Below are 27115 nucleotides of genomic sequence, written 5' to 3' on the forward strand. Positions count from 1 at the left end.
AACAGAACTTACAAACCAACGAAGAAATACCAAATTAACTTCCAGCAATCATGTAATTTTTAAGAAATCCCCTATTCCCACCCCTAATTTTTTCTCTTTCGTTAAAAAACGGAATAATTCCCTATTGCTTCTTTCTTTGGGTTTTCATGTTTCTAGCCAGGTCCTGAAATGGATTGGAGAGACCACAGTCTCCAAAGTTGTTATTCCAATATTCCAATGAATTCTCAGCTGGGAGAATGGAACCTCTGGCATTCTTCCCAGAAAGCCAGCTTGGTTTCTTTGTGGAAAGTATAGCATAGCCCTAGGAATGAGGAGGCTGGAATCCTGATCCTGTCCTCATTCTTGACCTTGGACAAAGCACTCAGCATCTCTGCTCTTCAGTGGTATGACTGAAGGGTACTGCCTGCCACTCTAGGTTTCAGGAGGCTCCAGAAAGTTTTGCAGTCTTCTCTGAGATGCTTAGAAGAGGATAATAACCAAATGTCAAATGTTTGTTGGTTGTAGGGGGGTACTTTTGCCATCATAGGAGTTTCAGGTGAGACTCATTTTAGGGAGCTGCTTGGAATTTCCTTTTTGGTTTTGGTTTCTCTTTTTTTCTGGAGGTACATGGAAGCTCCCAATGAAAGAGTTGTGAGAACTCTTTGGGTTCAGCCATCTTCCTCATTTGACAGATGGAAACTGGCCCAAGAATGCTGATATGACTTGCCCATGATTGCACAGCTGAGTGGAATAAAGCTGGTCCTAGAACACAGCCATCCATCCTTCTTGGCTCATGTTCCCTTTGCTGCCACAGCCTCCTTCTCCTGGCACTGTCTGTCTTGACTTATGTGACTTGAATGTGTTGATTGCACATGGCCCTATTTCCCAACATCTCAGGATGCCCTAAGGATCCCTTGGGGGAAATCTGAAGCCTATGAGAACAAGCTAGATGCAGACCCAGTCCCTCCTGGCATGTACCCTGACCTCACCAATCATCTCTCCTTCACACACCTTTGCTCCCTTTCAAGATGCTCCTCCAACCTCATGACAAGTACCTCTTCTCTTGTGGTGAATAACCCACAAACCAGCTTTAGAAATGGCTGTAAACATACAAATGCTGAGCTGCACCTTACATCTCATTAGCACACATCCTGAAGACTCCTCATGGAGTCGTTCTTGCATTAAGAAACCCAAGGAGCCTGCACCTGAGGATAAAGCCAAACATATTTACATTTTCATCCTATGTGAACACACATTACATGTACAAGAGAAGGTAGTCTTTTATCTATATCTCTGTGTAGAGTCTCCACAGAGAGAAGAGTTTCAAATTGGGTGCTTTCATTGTTTGTGCTAGAAAGCCTTGCATTCTTCTCAGAAGGTGGACATTGTATTTTGGCTGCATGTGATAGAGCTTTATGTGGCAATGGCATTTATTTTTTACTATCATTTGCAGAATAAAACAGCCCAGTGATTTCTCTGCATAACTTGAAATGTGTATTACTTTTGAAATGTTGCTCATCTACACATGGAGACATAAATACCCAAGGGTACAGGTAAATTGGCCATCATCAGGTGTTTCAAGAACCCACTTTATGATAAACAGATGCATTTGTTCTGTCTACTCACTGTCAGGCTTTTGTCTGATGACATTGTTCCTTCTGGTCTTATCATTGCTCCTGGATATCTTTGTGGCTTACCTTCGCCTTCTTCCCTTCATTGTGGAAATAACAGGAGCTAAAGTCAGGTTTCCATTTGTTGGAAGTGGGATGGGTGGTTTGTGTCATTCAGGGGTTTGGTTGAGTTGTGCTTTCACTCCCTGTGTTCAAAGTCTGCCAACTGGAGATGTTGAGATTCCCCCATGAGCACCAAACGGGTGCAAAGTAGTCTATTTCGGATTTCCTCTGAGTAAATATAGAACTCTCGTCTTTGCCCTTGTTCCTATAATGCCAACTAATTATCTCCTCCCCCTGCTCACTCAGTCTAACCAGATGCAGTTAATTTACACTGTCTCTCTTTGAGTTTTCTCACACAACAGGCACGCTCCACTGTGGCTCCAGGGAAGCCTATTTATTCCCTTGGAATTGTGCATGTTCAGGGGAAGGAATGGGGAGCTCAGGGGTGGTTCCCAAAGTTTTCACCACAAAGGACCCCTTCTGTTGTTTCCCTTGGCTAACCCAGCGTTTTGTAAGATTTTGTCTGCTAAACTGCAATTAACAAGTAATCATTCAGTTATAATTCCATTTTTATTAATCAAAGACATACAACAGAATGGGAAGGAAAAACCTCATTCCAGAAATGTCCGTGATCTCATCAATGGCCTTATCAGAAGTTTTGACTGGGATGAGGCAACCAGCGTTAGCACACTAAGTCCGTAGACTTCCAGCTCAAACACAAAACAACTTGACTTTTCACTTAGCCCATGTGACCACATCCTGGACAGATACTCAGTTTCCAATAGGCTGCTTGAAGTGTGAAAAATAGCTTTTACTACACTGTGGCTCCTTCACTGAGAATCATTGGATTTATGAAAGGGCATCACCCATTAGAGATTTGGTTCTTCGTTTCCTAAAACTTAGCCCCAGACCAGGGTTTTTTGTTTTTTCATTTGTTTTTCCTACTAAATTATTCCCTGCCCTGATTTCTCTAGAAGCTTATCTGTCTTTTCATCATGCTTTTGTGAATTCCTGGGCAGCCACACACCTCTCCAAAAAGCCAGGCCAACACATGGCTCAGCAGGACTTGCTGCTGAATCATGGACCCCCAGCAGAGCCTTCCTTCTGTGTACAAATGTGTGCGTATGTAGAGTGGCAGTGGGGTTTATCAGTTTTTTGTGTAAAAATCCAAAGTTCCTATTGGAAAGGAAAAAAAAAAAAAAACCAGCAGAGCAGAACAAAACAAAACCAACAATGAAACCATAATCCTTACTTGGGTCTTCAGCCTAAATCTTGTTTATAAAGATCTGTGTGTGGTAAATAAAAATTAAAAGTCTCAAGCCTGATTTGTATTTTGTGGTCTCAGAGCTAATCCAACCTTGTTTATTCTGGGCTGTATTCTTCTCAGACTCTCTTCTCTGTCTGGAAGCCTGTTCTGATTATCTACTGAAACTCTGGGGTTTTTAGGATAATCTGGTGCTCCATGGGAAGAGTATTTTAGGGACAGGTTCACCAATGTAGGTGAGTGAAAAAGAGTCCTTACTCTTCCAGTTCTTACAGCCCCATCAAAAGCTGATGGATGGCGAGGGCAAGAATTCTTTTTGAGTCTTTGTAGGCTGTCCCTGCCCCTGTGTATAGCGGTGTGATATTTTCTCTTCAAAGGGCACATCAACCTATGTTTCACATCCTAAATATTCCAGCTTTTGGTCTTGGGACATTGGTCTCCACATTTCCGAACTCCGTTTCCAGGAGCACCATTTTCTGTGTTGATGTATTTTTGTTTATTTTCTTTTTCAAGAAGCCAGACAAACAACAAGATGAACCTCATTCAAAAGGTTGATTTGAAAAGATCTGGCATATAGGTATGCACAAGGGGGTTTTCCTGATGTTATCTTCCTTTTTTTATTAAATTAAAAAAATTTTTTAAAGATTTTATTTATTTATTTGACAGACAGAGACCACAAGTAGGCAGAGAGGCAGCAGAAAGAGAGAGAGGAGGAAGCAGGCTCCCTGCCAAGGAGAGAGCCCGATGTGGGGCTCGATCCCAGGACCCTGGGATCATGACCTGAGCCAAAGGCAGAGGCTTTAACTCACTGAGCCACCCGGGCTCTCCCCCACTTTTTTTTTAAATAAGCTTTTAGTTGTGGAAAAATACACTCAATAGAAAATTGACCCTCTTAACCATTTTTAAGCATGCAGCTAAATGGTTTAGGTTTATGCACATGGTTGTGCAGGGAGTGCCACCATGCCTCTACACAACTCTTGTATCTTACAAAACTAAACCTCTGTCCCCATTGAGCACTAACTGTCCATTCTCCCCCACCTCCAGCCCCTGACAGCCCCTATTCCACTTTCTGTCTCTCTGAGTTTAACTACTCTGGGGACCTCACATAAGCAAAGTCATACTGTGTTTGTCCTTTTGTGACTGGCTTATTTCACTTAGCCTAATGTCCTAAAGCTTCACTCATGTTGTAGCATGTGTCAAAAGTTGCCTTCCTTTCTAAAGCTGAATAATACTCCATTCTGAATATATCATGTTTGTTTATCTACTCATTGGTCGATGGACACTTGGGTTCCTTTGGTCTTTGAGCTATTTGCGAACAATGTTGCTATGAACATTGGTGTACAAGTATCTCTTTGATTCTTTGTTTTCCCTTCTTCTGGATATATATCCAGAAGTGGAATTGCTGGGCCCTATGATAATTTGAGGAACGACAAACCATTTCCATAGCAGCTACCTCATTTTATGTTCCCACCAACCATGCACAAAGGGCCCAATTTCTTCACACCCCCACATAACGGGACATTTTCTTTCTTTCAAGATTTTATTTATTTATTTATGTGTTTATTTATTTGTGTTTTTATGTATTTGAGAGAGAGAGAGAGAGAGAGAGCAAGGGCATGTGTGTGGGAACAGGGGGAAGAGCAGAGAGGGAGGGAGAAGGAGGGAAAGAATCTTAAGTAGACTCCCCACTGAGCCCAGAGCCTGACACAGGGCTTGATCCCACAACCCTGAGATCATGACCTGAGGTGAAACCAAGAGTTGGATGCTGAACCGACCCAGCCACCTAGGCACTGCTCTTTTTTTTTTTTTTTTAAATATAATCCCAAGTTTTTCTCCTATTGTCATCTTGGTAGGCATCTTCACCTGCTGCTTTCCCCTCTGGTTCAGGCTTCCTGTTTGCTCTTTCTCTGCCACTTGGCAAATCCTTTTCTTGCCTCTTTCCACCTCATCGACTTGTTCCGTCGGAGTGCATGCTTGGATCCTCCTTCCTTTGACCCATACTTGTTATTCCTCTCTTCAGTGTATCGCTTAACTCCAGCAAAGTACCATTTGTGGGATGGGAACTTCCAGAGAACAACTGTGGGGGGTAAAGCCCTTACTGACCTTCCATGCGTGCTAGAAGGTATTGCATTCAACCTGAACACTAGAATTTTTGTTAATTTATCAAACGAACTCCACATTAATCTCTCCTTGATTTTTGGTGAAGATTCAGCTTTGAACCCCACTATTTCCTCTAGCGTAGAAGCAGTATTTGGATGGTACTTGGAGTTGAGCTCTTGCTGAGTTTATGTCCACAAAGCCGAGTGGGTTCCTGCCGTCTTAGGCCACTCAGGCTGGTTTTCAATCTGTGACCACTCCCTCCCTTTTCCTGGAAATGGACAAGCCTGATACATCAATAGACGTACCTCCTGAACAAAGACTTCTGTCTCCGAGAAGGTTGGGTAAGACCAGTGCTCAACATTTAATTGGCACTTACTGGATGTTGGGCATTGTGCTAAGCAGTTTGTGCTCATTAAATAATCTTCTGAATAATCTTCAATGGTTGAGAAAAGTTTCAATTATATGGAGGAAAAAATGAGTCTTAAGGAGTTAGAGAACTTAGCCAAGGTCACAGGCCAGTTTCAGTGGTGAAATTAGAGTGTAGTTAATGGGTAGAAGTTCCAGAGAAAAAGACTTTTGTCTAAAGGAAGGAAAAACTTCCAGAATTCAGAGCTGTGTAAGAGTGGAAAAACCTGGGGACTATGGTCTGGAGGCACTCTTGATGGGATCATTAGAGAGGGGATCTGTTTTCTGGGAAGTGGTAGGCACTGTTGGCTTCTGAAGTGCCATTTAACTCTGAGGTTGTACAAGTCACATTCATGTGTGACAGGTTTGATGGAATATTAGTCCTCAGTCCCCATGGCAGAAAGGCAGCACTGTGTAGCAGATATGGCCTTCGACTAGAAACAGGATGCCTGCTTCTGGCCCCGGATCATTCACTTACTGGCTATCTAATATTACAGAGGTCAGAGCTGCCTCTTTGGGTCTCAGTTTCCCCATCTGTAAAAAGAAGTGCATTGGATTAATGGATGACCTTCACATTACCTTCCAGCTCTGAATTCTCTGATTCTAGCTAAGGGCCCAGGTTTGGGGCCTGAATGCTAATTCATCAGCCTTGCTCATCAGTAATTTACGGGAGCTATTAATGTGTGCCTTCCATGCCCAGACTCCCCATCTCTGGTGTAGGGAAGCCCAGTGCTGTGAAAAGTCTACAAAAACCTGGCCCCAGGCTTTTTTTTTTTTTTCTTTAAGCGAAAATTTCATTTTCTCAGAGAGGGTGTAGATTTTCTTACTAAAAAACACAGATTATCTTCCTAAAGTAAATGCATCATTCTTTCTTGTTCTTTGTCCTTTGTTGTCTAGTAAAACCTTTGCTAGCGTCTTGGCCAATTTAGGGAGACACAGATAGAAGGGACTCTTCCACTTGCTGGTGTAGAAAAAAAACATGCCTTTTGGTTGAAACACATCATGGGATGACAGCCTGGACCAAGTGGTAAATAAGAAATGAAATTTCCTTTGAGAAAATCCCTCTCTTCCTGCTGATTAAAGAGATGGCACAGAAGAGTTATGAAGTTTACTTTTGTTCTTGGGTTAGTGTTTAAGAATTATCCTTATTCTATTCGACGGACCAGCCTTCTTAGACTTGCAGAACTTTAAGATTTGGCACAGATTAGCTCAATCATCTGTGCATCAGGTCACTCCATCATTCATTCATTTAGGATATATTTCTATTGTTCAACTAGTTAGCAAATTATTTGTGAACTCCTGACACTAAGAGACCATCAGAGAATATAACTGCCATGGTTCCTGTTCTCATGGAGCTGACAGCTTAAATAGTTACACAGTAAGATATTTATTTACCAACTGTGAAAAGTATAGGGCAGACTAGGTGAATGGCTGGCAGGTCAGTTCTAACTTTCTAGTCCCATCATTTCTTTCCTCATGAATCAAAATGAAATCAAAATCTGTTTCATCAAACAGACCTTGCATATGTCCCCCTCCCTTTGCACATACCAGCTCTACCTGGAGTACCCACCCCAAACTCCGTCAGTATAAATCCTATCCATTTTTCAAGACCTGCTTCAGATTCTGCCTCTTTAAAGATTTCAGTTCTTGGGGCACCTGGGTGGCTCAGTGGGTTAAAGCCTCTGCCTTCGGCTCAGGTCATGATCCCAGGGTCCTGGAATCAAGCCCCACGTCAGGCTCTCTGCTCGGTGGTAAGCCTGCTTCCTCCCCTCTATCTCTGCCTCCCTCTCTGCCTCCCTCTCTGCCTGCCTCTTTGCCTACTTGTGATCTCTGTCTATTAAATAAATAAAATCTTACAAAAAAAAAAAAAGATATCAGTTCTTATAGCCAGAGTCTTCTCACTTGACCTTTGACACCTGTGCTTCCTCTTGTTAGGATGTATAGATATGATCATTTCTTAAATCTATTTGGGTTTGCCTGACATTTGCAAGTATATTGTAATTCTTGGATGCCAGATGGCATGTGTCACTTGTCTATCTTTTTTTTTCTTTTTTTTTTTAATTTTATGATGGTGCTGATAATACTGCCTTTCTCAATGAGTTGTGGTATTAAAAACATTAGTGTGTGTAAGGTGACTACCACAGTACATAACAGAAGAGATGCTTTAAAAAAAGTCATGGCAATTATTACCTTATATCTTCCACAGTGTCTATCAAGTGGCTTGGATACTATAGTTACTCAGTAAATATTGGCAGATTAATCTGTGACTGCCAAGCCTTGAAGAGTTTGGATGACAGAGTCCTTTGCCAATTCATATAGGACCTTTCCTGTAACTAGTTGTATTTGACTATTGCTTAGCAGTCTTACCCCCAGTGGCAGACAGGTACAAAACAATGCCAGGAACAGATATCTAGGGTTGTGAGGCAGAATGAATCACTCAGTAAATGTTTATCAAGGGTCTCTTATATTATAGACTTTGAAAGGTGCCCTTAGGGATAATAAAATTGAATAGACACGAAGCTGTCCTATCATCTGAGCTTACAGTTCAGATGGAAAAACAAAGGATGTGCAGAAAAAAAATGTGATGCAATGGAAAATGCAAAAACTGCCATAAGAGAGGCAGAGAGTTAAGCTCTGAAGACCTGTAGCAGGGAGATGATTTTCATCTAGGTAGAGGTGTAAAGGGTGATGACTGTAACTTAGACATTCCTGGTTGAGGCCAAAGGCCATTCTAGGAGGAAAGTATGTAGGAGAAGATATATGAAAGGAAAGGCTTTCTTCAGGCTGCTCATAGTTTTACAAGTGCAGGGATATGTGTGAAGGGGGAGCAGTAGGAGAAGTAAGAAAGATTATTTGGGTCCAGATTTTGTAAGATTTTATACGGCTGTACGAAAGTATTTTGACATATTTTGTTGATCGGTGGAAAGACATCAGAAGATTTTGAGTAATGCAATTTCATGGTCAGGTCAATATTTTGGAGAGATAACTCTGAAGATGAATTGGAAAATCGGGAATGGAAGTAAGGGAACCTATTAGGAAGGTGTTACCAATAGTTCACAAATGCTTTTCTTTTTGTGCCTTTTTGGGGGAATTTATCAGTTTATCTGCCAGAGCTTGGGCATATTTCCATTACCTTGTACCATCAGGAATTGGGAAGATGGGCAGCTTCAAATTTTGTGGCTTCCTATAAAAATATCCCAGTTTCTGATTTATTTCTTTCATCTTCTTCTGGATGTGCTCCCTTCTACCACCAGTAGTGGTTGGGACTTGGGTTTCCTCTGCCAGATACCAGTCACTGGAGGTAAAAGACCCATTTTCTCACCTCTCCACATTTCACTTCCCCTCCCCCAATACACCCACCACTCCAAAGCTTTTGCTGATGTTGCCACTTGTCCCCATGAGTACACGTCCTTTGTTCACTGGAAAGCTCAGATCCTTTGCAAAGAACTGCTGTTGTACCATCTGGCAATCTGTGAATTTTTTAGTAGCCTGGATGTTTGTGAGAAAGCCGGAACTCAGAGGCCAGAATCCAAACCATTTACAAGTAATTCTTTAGAAAAGAGGTGAAAAAACTCAAACCAGCTCATCTTTACTAGCATTCTTTCATCCAAAGTGCTTGCACAGGTCCCCTGGACCAATTCCCAGTGAAAATCAAAGGACCAAGTGGTTGTATGCAGTTATGCAGAACAAATAATGATATGCTTCAATGTCCAGCTTCTTCCTCATAAAATTGTATGATGTGATTAAATAGCAGAATTACCAGGAAGGGGATGAGTCAAGAGTAGAAGAACAGTATTCCGAAGTTGTTCTGTGCTAATAATAAGAGATAGATGTTTATTTCTAGGAAAGGTATTTCTTTTCAGAGTTGTCTAGTTGGCTCTCAGGGGAACAAAGGACTTGTACCTGGGGAAAGATTGATAAGACTACACGTTCGTTTAGAGAGAACCTTCTAGAACTTCCAGTTCTTTCTTTCTTTTTCTATGTGAGCAAATGGGGCTAGATAAGTTCTTCTGGCTCTATCTTTTACCAGCCAAGAGGCTAACAAGCCAAATGGGAAATATGAGATATCCCAAGGAGATAAGAAGGAAGTTACCCACAAATGATTTTTCAGACTTAGGGTTCTACCCAGTAGGACTTGATTAGATGATTTGTTGATAGAAATCTTAGAGGAATTGTTCTCTGTTGCTCTGTTCTTCATATTGACCTAGGGTTGCAATTGGAGGGGGTGTTTGCTTGAAAGGAAAGTGGTTGGGTGACAAGAGGCTCAAAGCATGTCAGGCAGCCTGGACCCAAGTCTATAAAGAGTGAGCATTTCATCAGCCTGGACTGGGTAATTTACTAAATCATTGTCTTCCAGGAAGGTTTTGTTCTGAAACTCTCCCAGCCCCCTCAAGACCACCAAGGAGCCAGAACTGGTGAGAAATGCTGCAGCTGCTCACATATAACGGAGCTTTTGAAAAGGAAATAGGGAGAAATTCCTAATCCCACTGATAGGATGGCAGGAATGGAAGAATTTGCAGGGATGGATCCAGATGGAGTCAGGCCAGCACTTTGGGGTTAACACCTGCATTTTTTGAGGCACAGAGGGTGCCAGGACTTTTTAGAGATTTCACAAAATGGTCATGCATTCTGGGTCGTTGTACCTTCATATGCTGTTATTCACACAGAGGCCCTCCAATAAAGCCCTGAGGTGGGTCTCTATGGAGACAAAGGGCAAGCCTTTTGTTTGTTTGTTTTGGGTCCAGATTTGCACAGTTGTGCAGGACATTTTCCTGATTGATTTAAAGCTATGCACGTGACTCATCTTAGCTACATACTGGGACTGTCACCCCACATTTCAGATGAGAAAACTGAGTTGAAGAGCAACTTGTTCAATGGCCGTGCAGCAAGCAGGTCAAAGATTCAACTGGGATTAGAGGCAAGATCTCTAGATCCTAGGACAAAACTGTGGCGGTCTATGCAAGGAGAGGACAGGAGATACAATGGCATTCACGCCAAATACAGTGTCGCTGAGTCTCAAATCTTCTAATTGGACTGGAGCGTTGGAGGATTCATCACCTTTTAAGCATCATGCCATGGGTCAGACTGATGACATTTTCATTTGCTATAATCAGTAATTTTGTATGTAGCCAGTTTGTTCTGTGTAAAAGGCTGTACGTCCAACACAGATTTATGACATGTGGATCATACGCTTGAAGTGGCTATTATTCCTGCAATGTGATAATAAGTGTAGCAAAATCTGGCTTCAGACCTAGGTTTGACCACTCCTCTATGCCATTCATCCATTTACCCACTCATTCATTTCCTGCCTCTCATTGAGTTTGGATTTGCCAGATTTAGCAAATAAAAATACAGGATGCCCAGTTAAATTTAAATATCACATAAACTTGAGTGATTTTTTTTTTTGGTGTAAATATATCCTAATTAAATTTGTATTTCAAATAAACAGCAAATATATTTTCAGGATAAACCTTTCCCAGGCAATATTTCGAATATACTTAGACTGAAAAAAAAAAAATCTTTCGCTTTTATCTGAAATTCAAAATTAACTGAACTTCCTGTATTTTATTTGGCAACCCTACCTGAATCCCAGTTTCTTATCTGAAAAATAGGAGACTTAGGGCTGCCTCACAGCACCGGGATGGGGAGAGACAATGTGTATAAGAGCCCTGCTCCGTGATTGGCCCTACGGCTGATCAACACATGCTTGGTGCCTTCCTTTCCATGTTTTGTTTTTTGTTTGTTTTTATTCCTACCTTCAGACAGGGGTCATCATTACCTTCTTGTCTATGTGGAAGTTGACTCACACATAGGAGATTCATTTAGGAGGCTGATAGGTGAGCAGAAAGCAAGATTGGGAACCATCAGCATTCCCTGACTGCCTCACCGCGCCCCCCTGCTGCCCTCAGTCTTTACCAGTTTCTCCACCCAGACCCCCTCCTCAGAGTTCTGTCTCTTGTCTCTTTTTGTCACCTCTCAGTGCCTTGCTCTCATGCTCTGTCTAGACCCTGTTTTATGGACTTGTCGCCTCCCTTGCATTGCTTTTGCTTAGTGTCCACTGTCCATCTCCTGTTCACTTTCATTCTGACTTCCCTGAAAGCCTTTGTTCAGCGTTCCCTAAGTCTCCCTCAGCGCTTCCAACATGTGGGATTGTTTAGGCTCGAGTGATAAATTGCCCAGAGTTAAAGGTAAAGGGGAAGCTCCTCTTTCCCCACTTGGTCCTGGCTGACGTTTGAACAAGAGCCAGACTTTACTTCGATTTAATGCTAACAGTTCACTTGATGCTTGCCCAAGTAAATGTAGAGTGGCTAATGCATTTTATCATCCAGATGTTGAGTCACAAGATGAAGGATAACCACCATTTATACATATATCTGGGTAATTTAGTGAACTGAAAAAAAATCCAACTTTAAAAATTTGGTGTCATTTTTGAGTCAACCTATGTTGAGAAATGGATGTCAGATTCCAAAACGGTCCTCTTGCTTCCCTCACTTCCCTTGCACCCCACCCATGCCCCATCTCCCTCTTTTTTCCCTTTGTTGACCTTTCTTTTTACTTCCTGCCTCTGGTTTTCAGGTCTCCCTTGCATCCCCGCCTCCCCCCCAACCTTGCCTCACATTTTCAGTGAGGTGTCTAACCTTGATTCCGACACAGGCTGTCAGAAACATTTCCTTGAGCAACTTGTATCCTAATGCCTCTTTCCTCAATCCCCTCTTTCTTCTTTTCGTTCCCTGATGAAAAATGAAATGCTGGCTTCACTGTAGGTGTTCCGTTTATAACTCTGGCTTGGCGGTTTTCACTTCGAGTGGAGTCCATTGAGCTTGTAAATTGTATTGGATCAGTGAGCCCGTAATGAGACTTCCGAACCCAAACAGTAGAAGTCTGCTGGGATTTGATTGTTCATAAAGCTTCTTCCCTGGGGAGGGATAGAGTCATTAGGTGTGCACTGTGTTTAATATTTGGTCATGACAGGAAGCAATAATTTTCTATTTTTATGGTGGCTTCTGAGTTTTTAAAGCAATTGTCTAATTCCCATCACTGAGACTGGAAGCAAATTAACCAGACAGTGAGGTAAGCCTGGATGTGGTTTTGGTCAGGGTCTATCTGGTTTAGCATCTTTCTCCATCTTGTGCCTGACCTCCGCTACTCTGATGGCTGGCACCTGCCTGCTCACGGGTGTAACTTAGGATCTAGAGTCCCACAAACTCTTCTTGTCAGGTAGAAATGCTCTTTCTCCAAAGAGGATGTGGAGCTGTGGGCTCTTCTTTGAGAAGCCCTCCCCTGTCCTTTCAGACCATCCCTTCTTTAGATGAGAAAAGCGTGTCAAGTTTTTCAAACCCTGAAAAAGGCTGCCTCCCCACTTTGTAACCTTGGATGAGGCAGCTGGATTTGAGTGAGGCATCTATTCTAAAAGTTTGCAAACTCGTCCCAGCATCAAGAAGCCTCTGGTCAAGGTGTTAGGTCTCCTTGCTTCATGAAGGGGGTAGGGGAATGCTTTGGTTTAGAAACCTCTGGAACACAGCCCAAGCCTGAGTATCTGCAGACCAGGACAGAAAGATCAGTTTGGTGAGTTGGCATGATTTCTGTCAGTTGGGCCATCCTGACCTGTGATACTGGAACAGGAGGTAGGGATTTTCCAAGGACATGGGCTCAGCTGTTCCCCACTCACATCCATAAAGGGCCATAACTAGTAGATTACTCCACAGGTCATGGGGTCAGTGGTCCACTGACTGCTGGGTGCTAGTCTACCCTGACAGCAGGGTTTGAAGCTCCGATTCTGTGATGTAATTCCAAGTACAAGGAAGGTTGAACAGAAGGCTGGTTGTTTTGAGACCCATTCCATCTGTAGATTGTCTTGGTCTCTTCAGCATTTTTCCCCCTTTGTAGGAAACTAAAAATGAGGCGTCAGTGACATGCTTCTTCGGAAAGTCACAGCCTACCATTTTTTGAGTTTTACAGCGTTTAGCAGGAACCAGCTGGGCAAAACTGTGTCCGAAAAATTGTCATGCTTGACCTGACCTGCAGAGCTATGGAACTGACTCTCAGCTGTTAATCAGATGTAATGACCTTGAGAAAAACTTCCTGAAAGCTCTCTGGCATGGGAAGCCTAGACTTGTTGCACATAAGCGGATTCCAGGGAAGGTTAAGGAAGCCATGGACTAAAGGCAGGAAACCAGAGCCAGGGGGTAAATGAAAGTATCTTTTTTCCAAACCCAAGTCACACATATCTAGCCTATGAAATATTATGCCTGCAGAGGGAGAGGACGTCTAATACCTTCCCAAGGTGTCAGTGTTCGCATCCTTCCCTTCCCCATTCCCCCACCCCAACTTTTTTTTTTTTTTTTTAAACCACGGATGCTGTTGATGGGCCAGGGAAGCCCATGAATCTATAATCCTATTGGGGCTTGTTGTTTACATTTCAAATAGAAGGAGATGCTAAATTTCATTTAGAGGTCAGTGAAAATAAAGATCTAATGTTTACCCTTCCAAGTTCATGGACCTCTTCAATCTCCGAACACACTGAAACTTCCACCAAGGATGCATCGTGCCCTTTCTTTTCTCTTATCCCGTCACCACCCCTTTGTTCTCTTTCTTGCCTCTTTACTCCTATTCTACTCTTGTTCTCGCCTCCTTTTCTCTTTTCATTTCCTCTCACTCTGTGCCTTTTTCCCTCTCTCTCCTTCCCCTTGCCTCTCCCCTTCCCCTCCCTAAGTTATCGTGGACTTGCTCGGGAGCCGACTGCCAGCGTGTTTGTCGGGAACTTGGTCTCAGCCATTCTGTTGCTCTCAATGGCCCATTTGTTTGCTCCTGAGAAGGAAAAAAAAAAAAAAAAAAAGAAACTTTTCCAACCTATGAGTTCCGTTGTCTCCCTAGGGATCCTTGTTTGAATCTTTGCTATAAGATTTTTTTTTTTCCTATGAAGTACCAAAGAAATAATTGCCTTATCGTTAACAAACAGAACCTGGCTCTTATCACCCCATACCCCAGAGCCTTGGTGCAAAAGTTGGGCCGTGCCAAGTGCATGCATTAACCTGATACGCGAAACCCCTTTTCAGAGCTGGTCCTTGGAGGATGCTCGCTGAGGGCGTTTTTGTCCAGAGGTGGCAGAGTGAAAGCACTTCTTACAGCACTGGGTGCCAAAAGAGATTGGCTGGCGTTTACACCCCTGTTACAACAAAAAAGAGTGTATTTTTCCAGGAGGAACATTTTCAGATTGTTCTAATTGTCACTGGCAACGAGCAGTACTTGGAACTTGAGTCTTGTGGTGGCCTTACCAGAGTTTTAAAGCATCACTTGGCACGGGAGACTTTTTGGTTCCGTGGGTGAGCTGTGGCCTGACAAAGCAAACGGATCATAGAAAGCGCTAGGCCTGACTGCCCACTGCTGCCCTGCGGAGGGATGTGACATAACTTGGAACCTGGACTGTGCTGTCAGTGCGGATTCCCAGTTTGTTTTTGGAGCCAGAGAGGTCTCCCGTGAGAGCTCATTTGCATCTCGTAACAGTCTCTTGGCCTCCACCTGTTCATGCTCTTTTTTTTTTATATATATATAAAAAGGTGAATTCTTCCTTTGGAACCTGCAGACACTGTGGTATCCTCTCCTCACTGAAAATCGATGGTATCGTTTTCAGAAACGCTGAGTGTGAGGTTGGCCTCTTTCTATTCCCATCTACTATTGGAGCAACGCTGCTTCTGCTGTCTTTTGGATCTTTTGACAAGGCGGATAGATGCACAAGGGATCTGGGGAAATGCTTGCTTTGGGGTCAACTTGAATTGCCATCCTTTTAAAAAAGTTTTCCCTATTGCGTCTTCTTTGTTAAAGTAAAATAAATAAATAAGGACACCGCACAGCAAAACACAAAAAAAGATATATGATGTTGTAGCGACATCAGATACTGACAGCGCATCTCAAAAGATCCTTGGGGAAGCTTTTGTTTGGGGTGGGAGAAATCTTTCTCTTAAGCATTTCCCAGCATTCCTTTAAGACATCTGGTTCTCTCATTTTCTCTCTGACTTCTGTGCTTTTTTTTTTTTTTAAATAACTCCACTACTGTCATTATTTTTATTATTTTTAACCATTTAACTAAATGTGCTGCATGGTGATCCCACATGGCATCTTTTCTAAAACTCGTTTGACCTTCAGAAGTGATGACCTTAACCAATTTTTACTGGCAAGTGTCTTGACTTTATTACTCAGGAGACAGTTTATTTTTTTCCTTAAGGAGAGAGTGAACAAGAGAGAGTGAGCTTTTCTTAAGATCAAAGAAAAGGAAAGAGCAAGGAGGTTATACCCACCCATCTCTATGCCAGAGCAAAATTTTCTCTTTCCCATTCTGTTTTATTATTATTCTCAGTGTCCTTATAAAAGCATAAATAAATAAGGTGAAATCTCACCCATGCCTCCTGTAGCCACATTCCCCTCTTAAAGCATTTGGGAGCTCCTCTGTTTGCACTTTGAAATTGGGTTGCTGAGTTAAGGCGTTGTCTAATGTAACCATCGTATTATTTTCTTTTGCCCAGTGTAAGCGGAGGCCAAATTGATGAAATACAAAGAAAAAAAAATAAAAGGAAGCAAACTGGGTTGATCAGCTTTCTGCTCTAACTTTAGTAGACACAGGTCTGAATGCAAAGGATTAACTTTGCTGCTCTGTGTACCTGCTGTCCCTAGGCTATATCTCCAGAACCAAATATATGTAGGCGGAACGGTGTGCAGTTGACAGACACCAGGCGAAGAGCCCCCCCCCCCCCCCCCCCACGGAATGAACACAGTAAATGAATTGCTGTTCTACCCTGGGGCTGGGTGGAGGAAGAAATATCAGTAGAATAGGGCAGGACTGAGCCACTTCAGCCTCACTGCCCTGAAGAACTGGTTTAGTTTTCTGGCATCATAAATCTCAAGTCCCTGTCAACTATTTCAGCTACAGCATCCTTCCTGGAAATGGAATAATTTCCTTCTAGGTTCTTTGGGGCTATATGATGGGGAAAATATTAGGGCCTTGGCATAGAGCATTTCTTTTGGGTTGAGGGCATTGTGGGGCCAAAGCAAAGGAGTTTTTTGGGAGGTGGAAGCATGGATGGTGTCATGGTTTTGGGAAGGGGTCATATCGAGTTGGAACTTGGGGGCTGTCTCTACTGTCACCCAGCACGCACCTGCAGCGGCTGCCATGAGGGTGTCCTCTTTAGATGGGCTCAGCAGACAGGTGCTATTGGTTCAGGTTTTGCCAAACATCAGGAGATTCATGATGATTGGCCTCAAGTTTGACCAAGGGACCAGGAGTTTGTGAAGAAGCCTTCTTCATTAGTCACACCGGGCTAAGGAGAAAATTGCCTTTATGGATACGGTTTACAGTTTGGATTGCTAGAGCCTTCGTAAATGCTGCTTGCAATAAGAATGACCAGTTTATAGCAGTTGGAACCTCTGATGTATTCTCTGTCCTGTCATCCCACACTACTGCCGTTCTCATGCCGTTTCACCTTATTGAAGACAAGCAATGCTATAGATTCCGTTAATTAATCAAGCCCTCGGTTGCCACCCAGATGAGCCCTTAAGCACTGTGGTAGTGCTGTAGGCAAGGAGAGCGGGGACAGGAAGACTTCTGGTTCAAGGTGGAAGGGAAAAGATGAGCGTGTATGCATACTCGAGGTTTGTTTCTGTATCTAAGAACTCTTAAAACACATTGCAATTCTCTGGGGCTGAAACCAAGCAGTTGCGTCTGGAAGTCATGTTGATATTGTTGCTAGGTTGTTTTTTCTTCTGTGGCCACTATTATTTTCTTGGTCCACCCATCACAAAACAGAGGTCAGAGCACCATGACCTTTTCCTGGTGGAATGGGTCGCTGAAGAAGTCACATGGCCAAGTTTGTACCGGGGGTCCACATTTGTTTCCTCCACTCTTTTAATCAGAATGCTCATTTAATTCTATTCCAGCACCTGTTCAGCAATTAACACCCTACGATTTGCATCTTACCCTGACATTTGCTATCTTTCCAATTAGTTTTTATATCAGTATAATTAGGTAGGGTTATTACAGTGCATCAAGCAGGGTCATGGTTATTCCCAAGCCTTTAAGCGCTTTCCCAGATTTGTTTAGGGAAGCCACTAAGGGCAAATGGTTGATTAGGATCACTGTTTTTCTTCTTCATTCAGATCAGGAGAAAACTGTTTCCCCATGTGGCTCATGAAAGATCAGGGAAATATGTCAACCTATAAGAATTAGTATTATGTAGTTCATGACTTTTGGGTGAATTTACAGAGGATTATAAATAAGGCACATAAGGTGGATGTACTGTGGGTGTTTTCTGTGTGGGGGCGAAGGCAAGACCCTCACTTCACTGGCTTTGGGTTATCAGTGGCAGGGACAAAGGGAAGTGTTACGCGAAATGGAAACCTTCTAAGTCAACTTTGTGTGTGTGTGTAGGGGGTGGGGAAGGGGTGCAGAGTTTTTATCCTAATGGCATAAGAGAATAAAGAAAAGATAATTTGAAAATTCAGCTGATATCCATATTTCAGCTTAAGCTTGGTTTTGTGATGTTTACCCACATTGGGAGTATTTGATGAGACAAACCCCCAAATTCTCTATTTACTGAAAAAAAAAAAAAACACCTAAATTCAGAAGGCAGATGCTTTGCTGGGTCCATTAGTGTGTCTATCTATTATATCCTGGATACTTGGAGCATTGCCCAGAACCGATCTATAGGTGATCCATGACATGGGCTGGAGGGAATCCTTGGAATGTCCAGGGCTAATCCTTGATAAGTTAAGGAACTAATCTTTAATGGGTTAAGATTTGAACTATATGCCATCCAATAGTATATTATCATGTATTAGTCAATGATAATGTGTATATGGTGTTTCTTTGCATATGCCCAGTCAGAGTCATAGTTTCCTCATAAATGTACATGTACAGGTCACACACAAATATTTAGGTCAAATTCCATTACAGTCAATGGCAAAGTCCTGAGATTTGGAGATCATTGTTGGAAACAAATGAGGACTTTGAAATCTCTAGGCAGAGTCCAGATTTTGGTGGGCCTGGAATTGTTGGTAATGGTATCTGACTTCCCCGCTGAATTGGAAGGATGACATAGCAATATCCGGCTGCTGCATCTGATACAGTTGTTGGAGAAACAATACCATGATTGATGGGGGATGTAATAATGCCAGATTCCTCTGGGAGAGAATTTTACACTGTCTGATTTCATATCGACAAGGTTTTCTTTTACCTGTGATACAGAATTGCATGGAGTCATTTTGTTGTGGCTTGCCTTGAGTTTTTAATAGTGAGTAGAAATGTGATTTTGGGACGCGCGTATCAGAAAACCAGGGAATCTGAATTGTTGTAACTGGAGCACATCTATTTACAGCGTTGTTGGGGGGCGCTTGAAATTAAAAATCCCAAGTACTGAATGGGGATCTCTGAATGTTTCTGCCTTAAGAAGGAAGCAGAGCAGGGGAGCCTGGGTGGTTCAGTTGGTTAAGCAATTGCCTTCAGCTCAGGTCGTGATTCTGGAGTCCCAGGATTGAGTCCTGCATAGGGCCCCCTGCTCAGTGGGGAGTCTGCTTCTCCCTCTGACCCTACCCTCTTCTCGTGCTCTCTCTGGATCTCTCTCATTCTCTCTCTCTCTCTCTCTCAAATAAATGAATAAAATCTTAAAGAAAAAAAAGGGAAGCAGAGCAAGTAGAATGGGGGAGGGAAGAGACAGTAGGGAAAAGAGTCATGTGACATCATAGATATTCCTTCAACACCATTTTGATATTTCCTCCTCACAATGTTGACACAGAGTAGACACTCAGCAAATATGACTTAAAGGAATGACAGAACCTGCTGTTAAGACAGCAGGAACCAAATGGTGCAAGTTCAGTGGGAAAGAAGCAGCAAAGGGTGCGGGAAAGCGCAACCTCGTGTCTGGAAGGAAAATGGGGAGAAATTCAGTTGTGTTACTACTGGCTGTAATCAGTAATTAAAGTCTTAGTTAATTCATAGCTATTTTTAAATTGTGTCTCTGTGTTTCAATATCAAGTTTTTGCTCAGATGTCCTTGGGCCTTAGCCGTCACCTCGGTGAAGTGCCTCCTTCCAGGTCCCGCACTTCTAACCCCCTTCCCTACTTGATTTTTCATATCACACTTTTCACCAATTAATGTGTTGTCTATTTTACCCATTTGTTGTTTGTGGATATTGCCCTCCCTGACTCCCACTACAGGGGGGCAGAGAGTTTTTCATCTTTCTGTTCAGTGGTTTATCCCCAACATCTAGAATAATGTCTAACACAGAGTAGATATCAATGAATACTTATTTAATGAGTGACTAAAAGAAGACCTACATTATGGAAGCCTTTGTTTAATGTTTCAGTGGTCAGAGGTACCAGGAATGCTTTGAGCATACACACTGCACACTGACCAAGGAGACAGGGAAATTTCCCTCTACCTGGGTGTCTCACTGGTAGCACCTGTTTGAAATCTAGCAAACAGCACAAAGCGGAAAATGTCTCAAAGGCAGAACATGTTATGTAAGTCCAGAATAAAAACTGTAACCGTGTCCATTAGTGGAAGAGTTAAGAACCCTATCTGCCCATGCTGGCTCATCCTTCGTCCTTGTCTTAATAGATTTCATCTGGAATGCAAACACACTTACTTGTAGAATGAATGGACCTGTTTCATGTACTACATACCGACTCCAGGAAGAGACAAAAGAGTACGTGTGAGAGGGACAAGCTTAGTAAGCATCAGGATTCACTTCAGTGATTTTCAGCTTGAGGTTAAGGCCAGTTTCTCTATTTTAAGCTAGTTATTTTTGATTGCATTTTTCTTTGCATAGAATTATAAGCTACTATTTTCATATAAATGAAAATACACTTTTCCTAATGTTTCCTATACTAGTTAAGTGTGATGTTAACTTTATATATATATATGTGTGTGTGTGTGTGTGTGTGTGTGTGTATTTGCATATATGTGTGTGTGTGTGTATGCAAAGGGACCCCTCCAGAGAAGGTCCCTCTGATACATCTTGCCGCTTCCTCTCCTTTGCCCAACCCTCCTCCATACAACCCGCCACTTTTGACTTTAGGGACAGAAATACAGTCTCATTCCTTTAACCAAAATCTATAACACAAGAACTCTAGGAAAGTGATATGCTTAGAAAGAAGCGAGAGAAGTAGAAAAATAAACAGGGCATAATTTTTTTTCTTTTCTGTCGTGGAATGGAAGCAGACAGATTTGGCTTCCTAAGGTGATGAAGTTTCTTTCCCCACTTCGGTTTTCTGAAGCTCTGGCTCTTTCAAGGCTCCCTTTGTAAAGTTAGCACAGTGAGGTGGGGAAACGTTTACCGCTCTGGGGGAGGAGCTCTGGAGGGGCACTTGCCCAGGCATCAGCTTCTTATTCATACTATGCCCTTTTGTTGGCTGGGCAAGTGCCCCTGAAATTTGATAACACGTTGGTTTAAAAAAAATGTCCAAATAAATGTTATTTTCCCCTAAGAATGCTGGCAGGATGGTGAATAGCACCTGAGAGGTACACAGGGCTGTCGCAACAAACGTGGACTCGATTCTGGGAAGATGCATTTCGGGGTCTTGGGCAGGATCCTTTTAGTGGATGGTGCCAACGCATCTCACTCCTGCAGCACTTGGGGAAAGACCTCTGGGACACAGATCGTTGTCTGATCTGATGTGTTCTTCCCACGGCGCTATGCATGGTTACTGCACTGGACAGAGAGAGCATCTGGTCATTATTATTTATCGATTGGCAAACTTCAAGAGTTGAGGTGGGGAGAGAGAGAGTAGTGAGCTGGGGGGATATATTTAGTGGGAATACAATAGGTGAGGACAACATTCAGAGCCAATAAAAATGGAATTAAAGGGACGCCTGGGTGGCTCAGTGGGTTAAGCCTCTGCCTTCGGCTCAGGTCATGATCTCAGGGTCCCGGGATCGAGCCCCGCATCGGGGTCTCTGCTCAGCAGGAAGCCTGCTTCCCCCTTCTCTCTCTCTGCCTGTCTCTCTGCCTACTTGTGATCTCTCTCTGTCAAATAGATAAATTAAAAAATCTAAAAAAAAAATGGAATTAAAAATGAGAGAAGGGGGGTGGGGGGGAGGCTTATTCCCAACACAGAAAATCCGAAAGTGAAATGTTTCTTCTGTTCCTCCTCCTCCTCCCTTCTTTCTCTTTCGTCTTTTTGCCAGAACAAGTTGGTAGTCTCATAAACACACCAACTAAGTCTAAGAAAGCAGAGCCCATGTGAGGGAGAGCGAGATTAGCAAAATAATCGATATAAACAATATCACCGGCTGTATGCAATTTCCCTGGGAACAACCCCCAGTGACCAGGACGCAATTTCAACTGCTTCAATAAATGTAGTTTGCCTTTATCCCTAAATAGCTCAGCTGATCAGCTGTTGAGTACTTGTTTAGAGCCAGCGGCAGCGGGGAGAGTTAGGAACTTTTGCTGCAAATCTGAAGGTGAAGGCTGCCTCAGAGACATATCTGTACGGGTAAATATATTTCATGAATACATACACACATGTATATGCACACATGGCACACGCGTCAATACGCCTGTACTCCCCCACGCACGTATGGATACGGGTAGAACCAAGCTCGTGTCCTTCTTTTCCGTGGGGTGGGGGGGAGACCATGCTGCAGATCTGCTTAGTGGGGGCAGGTGAACGTCTCCACATCAGTGCCCACTTCAGTCCCCACCTTTCAGCCATCCGTCCCCCGGCAAAGGCCCGTTGATGAGGGACAGCACGGGGGACAGCAAGAGCCGCCACCTTCCGGGTCTGACGCGCCGGCAGGCCTCAGGGAATATTCTCGCCAGCTTTGTGCCCTTAAATCCGAGGGAAGGCATTCCAAGATGTCAGAAATAAATAAATAACATTTGCCGTTGTTTATAAATCAATTAATTTGTAAGTTGAAAGGTCACACAAAATATTTAGCGATTGCCGAGGCAGCGCGCAAAGCTGCGGCGGGCGCCCGAGCAGCAGCTGTCAGGATGGGGCTCCCGCGCTCGGCGCTCAGCTGCTCGGCACCCGGAATTTTCTGCCGGGGGACGGGTGACCGCTTGATTAGTCGCTACTGGGTTTTGTTCAAGGGAGAGCTCTGCATGGTTGCATTTTAACACCTTCTCCACTAAGCAGGAGGCCAGCCCAGGGTGCTAAATTCCTGTCTGTGGCTGTCTGTGAAATAAATCTGTGTGCTGTGCCGTTCCAAGCTGTCAGCAGTGGTTCGCCCTGATGGGCCCCTGAAAGGAGTTTCCTTTCGCTCTGTGGAACAGTGAGCAGCCACTAGGGAGCTGTCTTTAGCTCAGATTTCAGAGTTCGCTCATTAGACCAATAACAGCAGACACTCGCTTAAACATATTCACAAAGTTATATTATGAGAAGGAAAAAAACCGCCCCGGGGGCCAGACAATGCGAATATTCGGTTTCCCCTCCTGCACCAGCCGAGATGGGAGTCAGGAGGGCTCCGTTTACCTCGGGGGGGGGGGGCCCTGTCCGTCCAGGTTGCCCCCCCTACTTCCCTTTTTGATGTGTGGCCTATCTCCGTGACAAGTTTATTTATAAAAGCAAAGTTTCTTCCCTTCCTGGCTGGGCAGGGTCCCTCATCCATTTTCTCGTTCCTGCCTACCGGGAGCCTCAGCCCACGGTATCTGAGGTGGAGGGCGGCCAGCAAGATGATTATTCCATGTTCTGGCTTCCCCTGCTCGTTCCTGCAATGCATGTTTTTCCTCTTGGCTCTAGGATGTCAGCAATCTCCTCAGATATTTATACGAGATTCGTGAAATGAGGCCAGGGATGGAATTTCTGAGTGGGGTGTTTCCCTGCAAAAACAGGGCTGGCCTCTACCCTCCACTTAACTTGTTCATCTTTTTTACTTGCAATGTTCCAGAATGTCTATACCTCTCTGCCCCGCCCGTTACTGGCACACGCTCGCCAGGCTATACCAGATCCCACGTGGAGGCAGTTTGCAAAGAATCTCGGAAACCTTTAATTCGGAGACAGCATTCCTCAGAGTCATGGCTGGAGGACGTGAGACCTCGTCAGCACCCCGTGGCCCGGCTTTGGCCATGTTTGCCTTTCCGTCAAGGATCTCTATCTTGGAGAGGATTATTTCTGTGTTCAATGCTTTAAAATAATTTTAAACATTGAATTCTTTTTTTTTTTTTTTTGGATGCAGGATGCTAAGTACATGCTTGCTTTCCTATTCTCGAAGTTATTTATCATTATGATGTGCGATCTGATTTGTGTCTGGTAATGCTAGTTTTACGGTTACACATAGATCTGCTTCAAGAATTCCCTGGTGCACACTTGTGTAGAGAGAACATGCTGAATACGTTCATACTTGGCTTTAGCACAAAGGTGATTCTTCTCTCTCTGAAAAAAATGAAAAAACTTGGGTAAAGTATGTTCAGCCATTGTCAAGTAACTCAAAGAGAGGCAAAGAACAAAATAACTTTTTTCTTCTTTTATGACAAATTCAAACTCCCACTCCATGTGCTTTTTTTTTTTTTCCCTCCCCTTTTTTCCCTTTCACTCATGGATAACTTAAAAATGGCTCAACTTGAAATTTTCCATGTGTCCAGGAAAGCTCCTGGGACTTCTGAGGGTACGTAGGCAGGAAACACTTCAGAATATATAAGCAATCAAAAATTTGTTTTCAGTTTGTGAGCATGCTGTATAAAATATCACAAGCTCTCTGGCTTAGCTAGCTTTGCCTACAATTTTATACACACGTGGTGTGTTGTTTTTATTTTAGTTTAAGTGTTTTATTTGTGAGTGGTGGATAAATAAGGCTAGGAGTAGTTTGTTTATGCTGGGGAAGGTTAGTTAACTGGGTGTTTCTATGTAGAGTCCATTTTTTTCTCTAATGTTTAGTTTCTAGGGGAACAAACGCCTGGGGTATGAAAAGCGAGGCTGATAAAATGCTGCTAATTTAATATTGGTATTAGAATTTCAGGTGAAGCGGGGAAAATAAGATGTAAAACCATAATTCTTGTCCTAACTCTACTTACTGCCCTTTTCAAAAGAGGGTTCCCCCCCACCCCGGTTAATTACAGTTATCTTGGTGAATATTTTGGTGGTTAACTGAGTAGGTCATTGTGCCAACTGGATCCGGCAGCACCCCGTCTGTCTCTGTGGCCCCCCGCAGACCGACGTTTTGCTCTTGAATGGTAGCTTAAACATCAATTTAGCGGCCATGGATCATGACCTCACCAGGTCCTTGTCAAACGAGGCTTCTCACAGTGATAAAGCAGAACGTGTTTTGCAGGTTTATTGGTTGAACACAGCCTTGGAGGGGTGTGAAGGGAACTGGAGTAAAAGACGGAGAAAAAAGTATCAATGCAAGCTGAGCCTTGAGCCAAGTGTTGGGATTTTCAGCGTACTTCCTGGGGACTGGGCGTTAGAAGGCTTCCCTGCTTTGTAAAAACAAGCCCACGCCCGTGTATCGCCGAGGTCGGTCTTGTACGCAATTTGTGAAAACTCATATTGACCTCGAAGATATCCCAGGCCCTGCTGGTCATGATGATTGCATTGGAATTGGGGACACAGTCTCCCAAGTGAATTCAAATATTAGCCTCTGTGAACAGCCCAAATGTAGGACATTTAAAACGATTTCACTTGGAAACTATGCAGTGATATCTTCTTTTTTTTTCAGGGAGAAATGCTGAGATATCTGGTAAAATTATTTTTTGAGGGAAACCTGAGGGCCACACTTTTCCAGTTATATCAGGCTGGGCTGCATTGTGACCTCGGGAGCTGTTTTCTTTTTGGTGTGTGCATTTTGCACATGTGTGGTGTGCAAAAAGTTGCGAACAGCTGAGAAAGTGATGGTCCTTCAGGGTGGCGGTGGGGAGGTCAAGGTCTGAGTCCGATCCAGGAATCTGGGACGACCCCAATCTTGTAGCCCAGCTGCTACTCTTTGGTTTGGAGGCCCAGCGTGAGTCTGGGATCCCTATGGAAGGATGTGGAAGTTTTCCGTGTCTTTTACACTTCTCCATCCTCTCAGTCTGATCCTTCCTAGCAGCCCCTATGGGTGCTTTTGTTTTCTAAATGAGGCTATTTTAATATCCATTGCTTTCCATAGCTTTTTTTTTAAACAAATTGAACCTAGATTTGATGATTTTTAAAGCACAACTCAAGTAAACTTGAGGAGAACAAATAGTAAATGACAATATGGGCAGGAAAACATGATGAAGCAAATTGCATCTCTGGTTTCCCAAAGGAACTGATACCAAAATGATTCATATTTTGTGAGTAGAGAATGTCAGAGGCCGCAGGGAGTGCTCGGGGACTTGGTCAAGGCCGTGGAGTGAGTCAGTGTGGAAGGCAGGACAGAAAGCCCAGCGTCCTGATAATTCACCCAAAGGCCTGCCTCTCCTCTGCGGGCCTAGTCCTTTAGAACTTGGTTTTGTGAAATGATCAGGTCACAGGAACAACCTTCCCGGAAGAAGCTTGGCCCACAGGAGCAAGGACGGACCGCAGTCCTTGTTGGGTTATGCTTCAGTTCTCAGTGAGGATAGGTCTTCAGGCTTCTATTAACTCAGTGTCTTTGCTACCATGGCTTCCTGGAAAGGCCCCTTCTTTGGTAATAGATAGACTTATTTGTCCCTTCTGGGGAGGAAGACTGCGCTGTCATCTTGCGCCACACCGAGGTGACAATGTAAAGATGGCCAAGGAGCATTTCCTTGATGGTAATTGCAAGGGACTGTGGACTGAAAACTATGTGCTGAGTGGGTTCTGCTGTGTTCGTATTGCTGAGTCCCACGACCTCTAAGGGGAAAAGAAATTACTCTGGTTCTGAAGGGACACAACTCAGCAGTGAAAATGCTATTTCCAGTCTCTCAGAAACAGAGGGACGAGGCCTTGGCAGTATGCCATGTCTCACTGAAGCCAACATCAGCCTTGCTAGTGGGCTTCTAAGTTTTGCTTTGAAAGCATCCCTGCTGGGCACTGGCAAGGAGTTGGTGTCGGGAGAAGGTAATTAACTGGACAATGGAGTTTTCTCACTAGGAAGTACATAGGAGTAGGTTCCTAGGGGATAATGTAACAGAAAAAATCCCTCCCTCCATGAAGATGTTCATGACCTTGTGTATTATCCAGAAAAGCAAAGACCTGAACAACCTAAAGCATGTTGTGGTGAGGAGAGAGAATGAGTAAGCAGAGATAGCATAGCAGTCTGATGCAGGAGGAGAAGAGTCATTGAAGAGAACTATGGGGGCTGGCTAGCAATGTGGGAAAATGTTTCGTGAAAAACAGAATCGTTGTCAATACACAGATTGCTGTTCTGTAAAGCATGCCCACAGGAAGCAGAGAAAGTAAAGTCATCGGTGGTTAAGGTGGTGCAGTTATGGCTCTGGATCTGTTTTTTATTTTCTTTTATTGTCCTTCCCTAATGTAATTACAACCAATGTTCCCAAGAAGGATCACGCAGACCAGCTTTTTGATGACTTGACTCAGAGTAGTTTTAATTTCCTATTCCCACTCTGGGTTCATCTATGTTCCAAGATGTTTAGCCATTTGTAAAAATGAGTCTCCTGCAGGAAGAGAATTTTTTTTTTTTTCTTGTGCTAAGGAGGAACCAGGTTGCTGATGGAGATGTGCTACATGGAGGCCCTGGCCATTTTTAAAATGGAAATTAAATTGTGGTTATTTTTGGAAAAACTCCTGCTTTGACCTCATCACGTATGGAATGGTCCAGTTTCTA

The 27115-nt window shown here is 43.4% G+C and overlaps 1 protein-coding gene across 2 annotated transcripts in view; it reads left to right on the plus strand.

Annotated features, from left to right (window-relative positions):
• Positions 1 to 27115, plus strand: part of EBF2 (EBF transcription factor 2) — a 186736-nt gene that overhangs the window by 12153 nt on the left and 147468 nt on the right. The gene's annotated exons all lie outside the window — the stretch shown is intronic.

This window comes from Lontra canadensis, unplaced genomic scaffold (assembly GCF_010015895.1).
Source record: "Lontra canadensis isolate GAN:19392208 unplaced genomic scaffold, GSC_riverotter_1.0 scaffold10, whole genome shotgun sequence".
Classification (NCBI taxonomy): Eukaryota; Metazoa; Chordata; class Mammalia; order Carnivora; family Mustelidae; genus Lontra; species Lontra canadensis.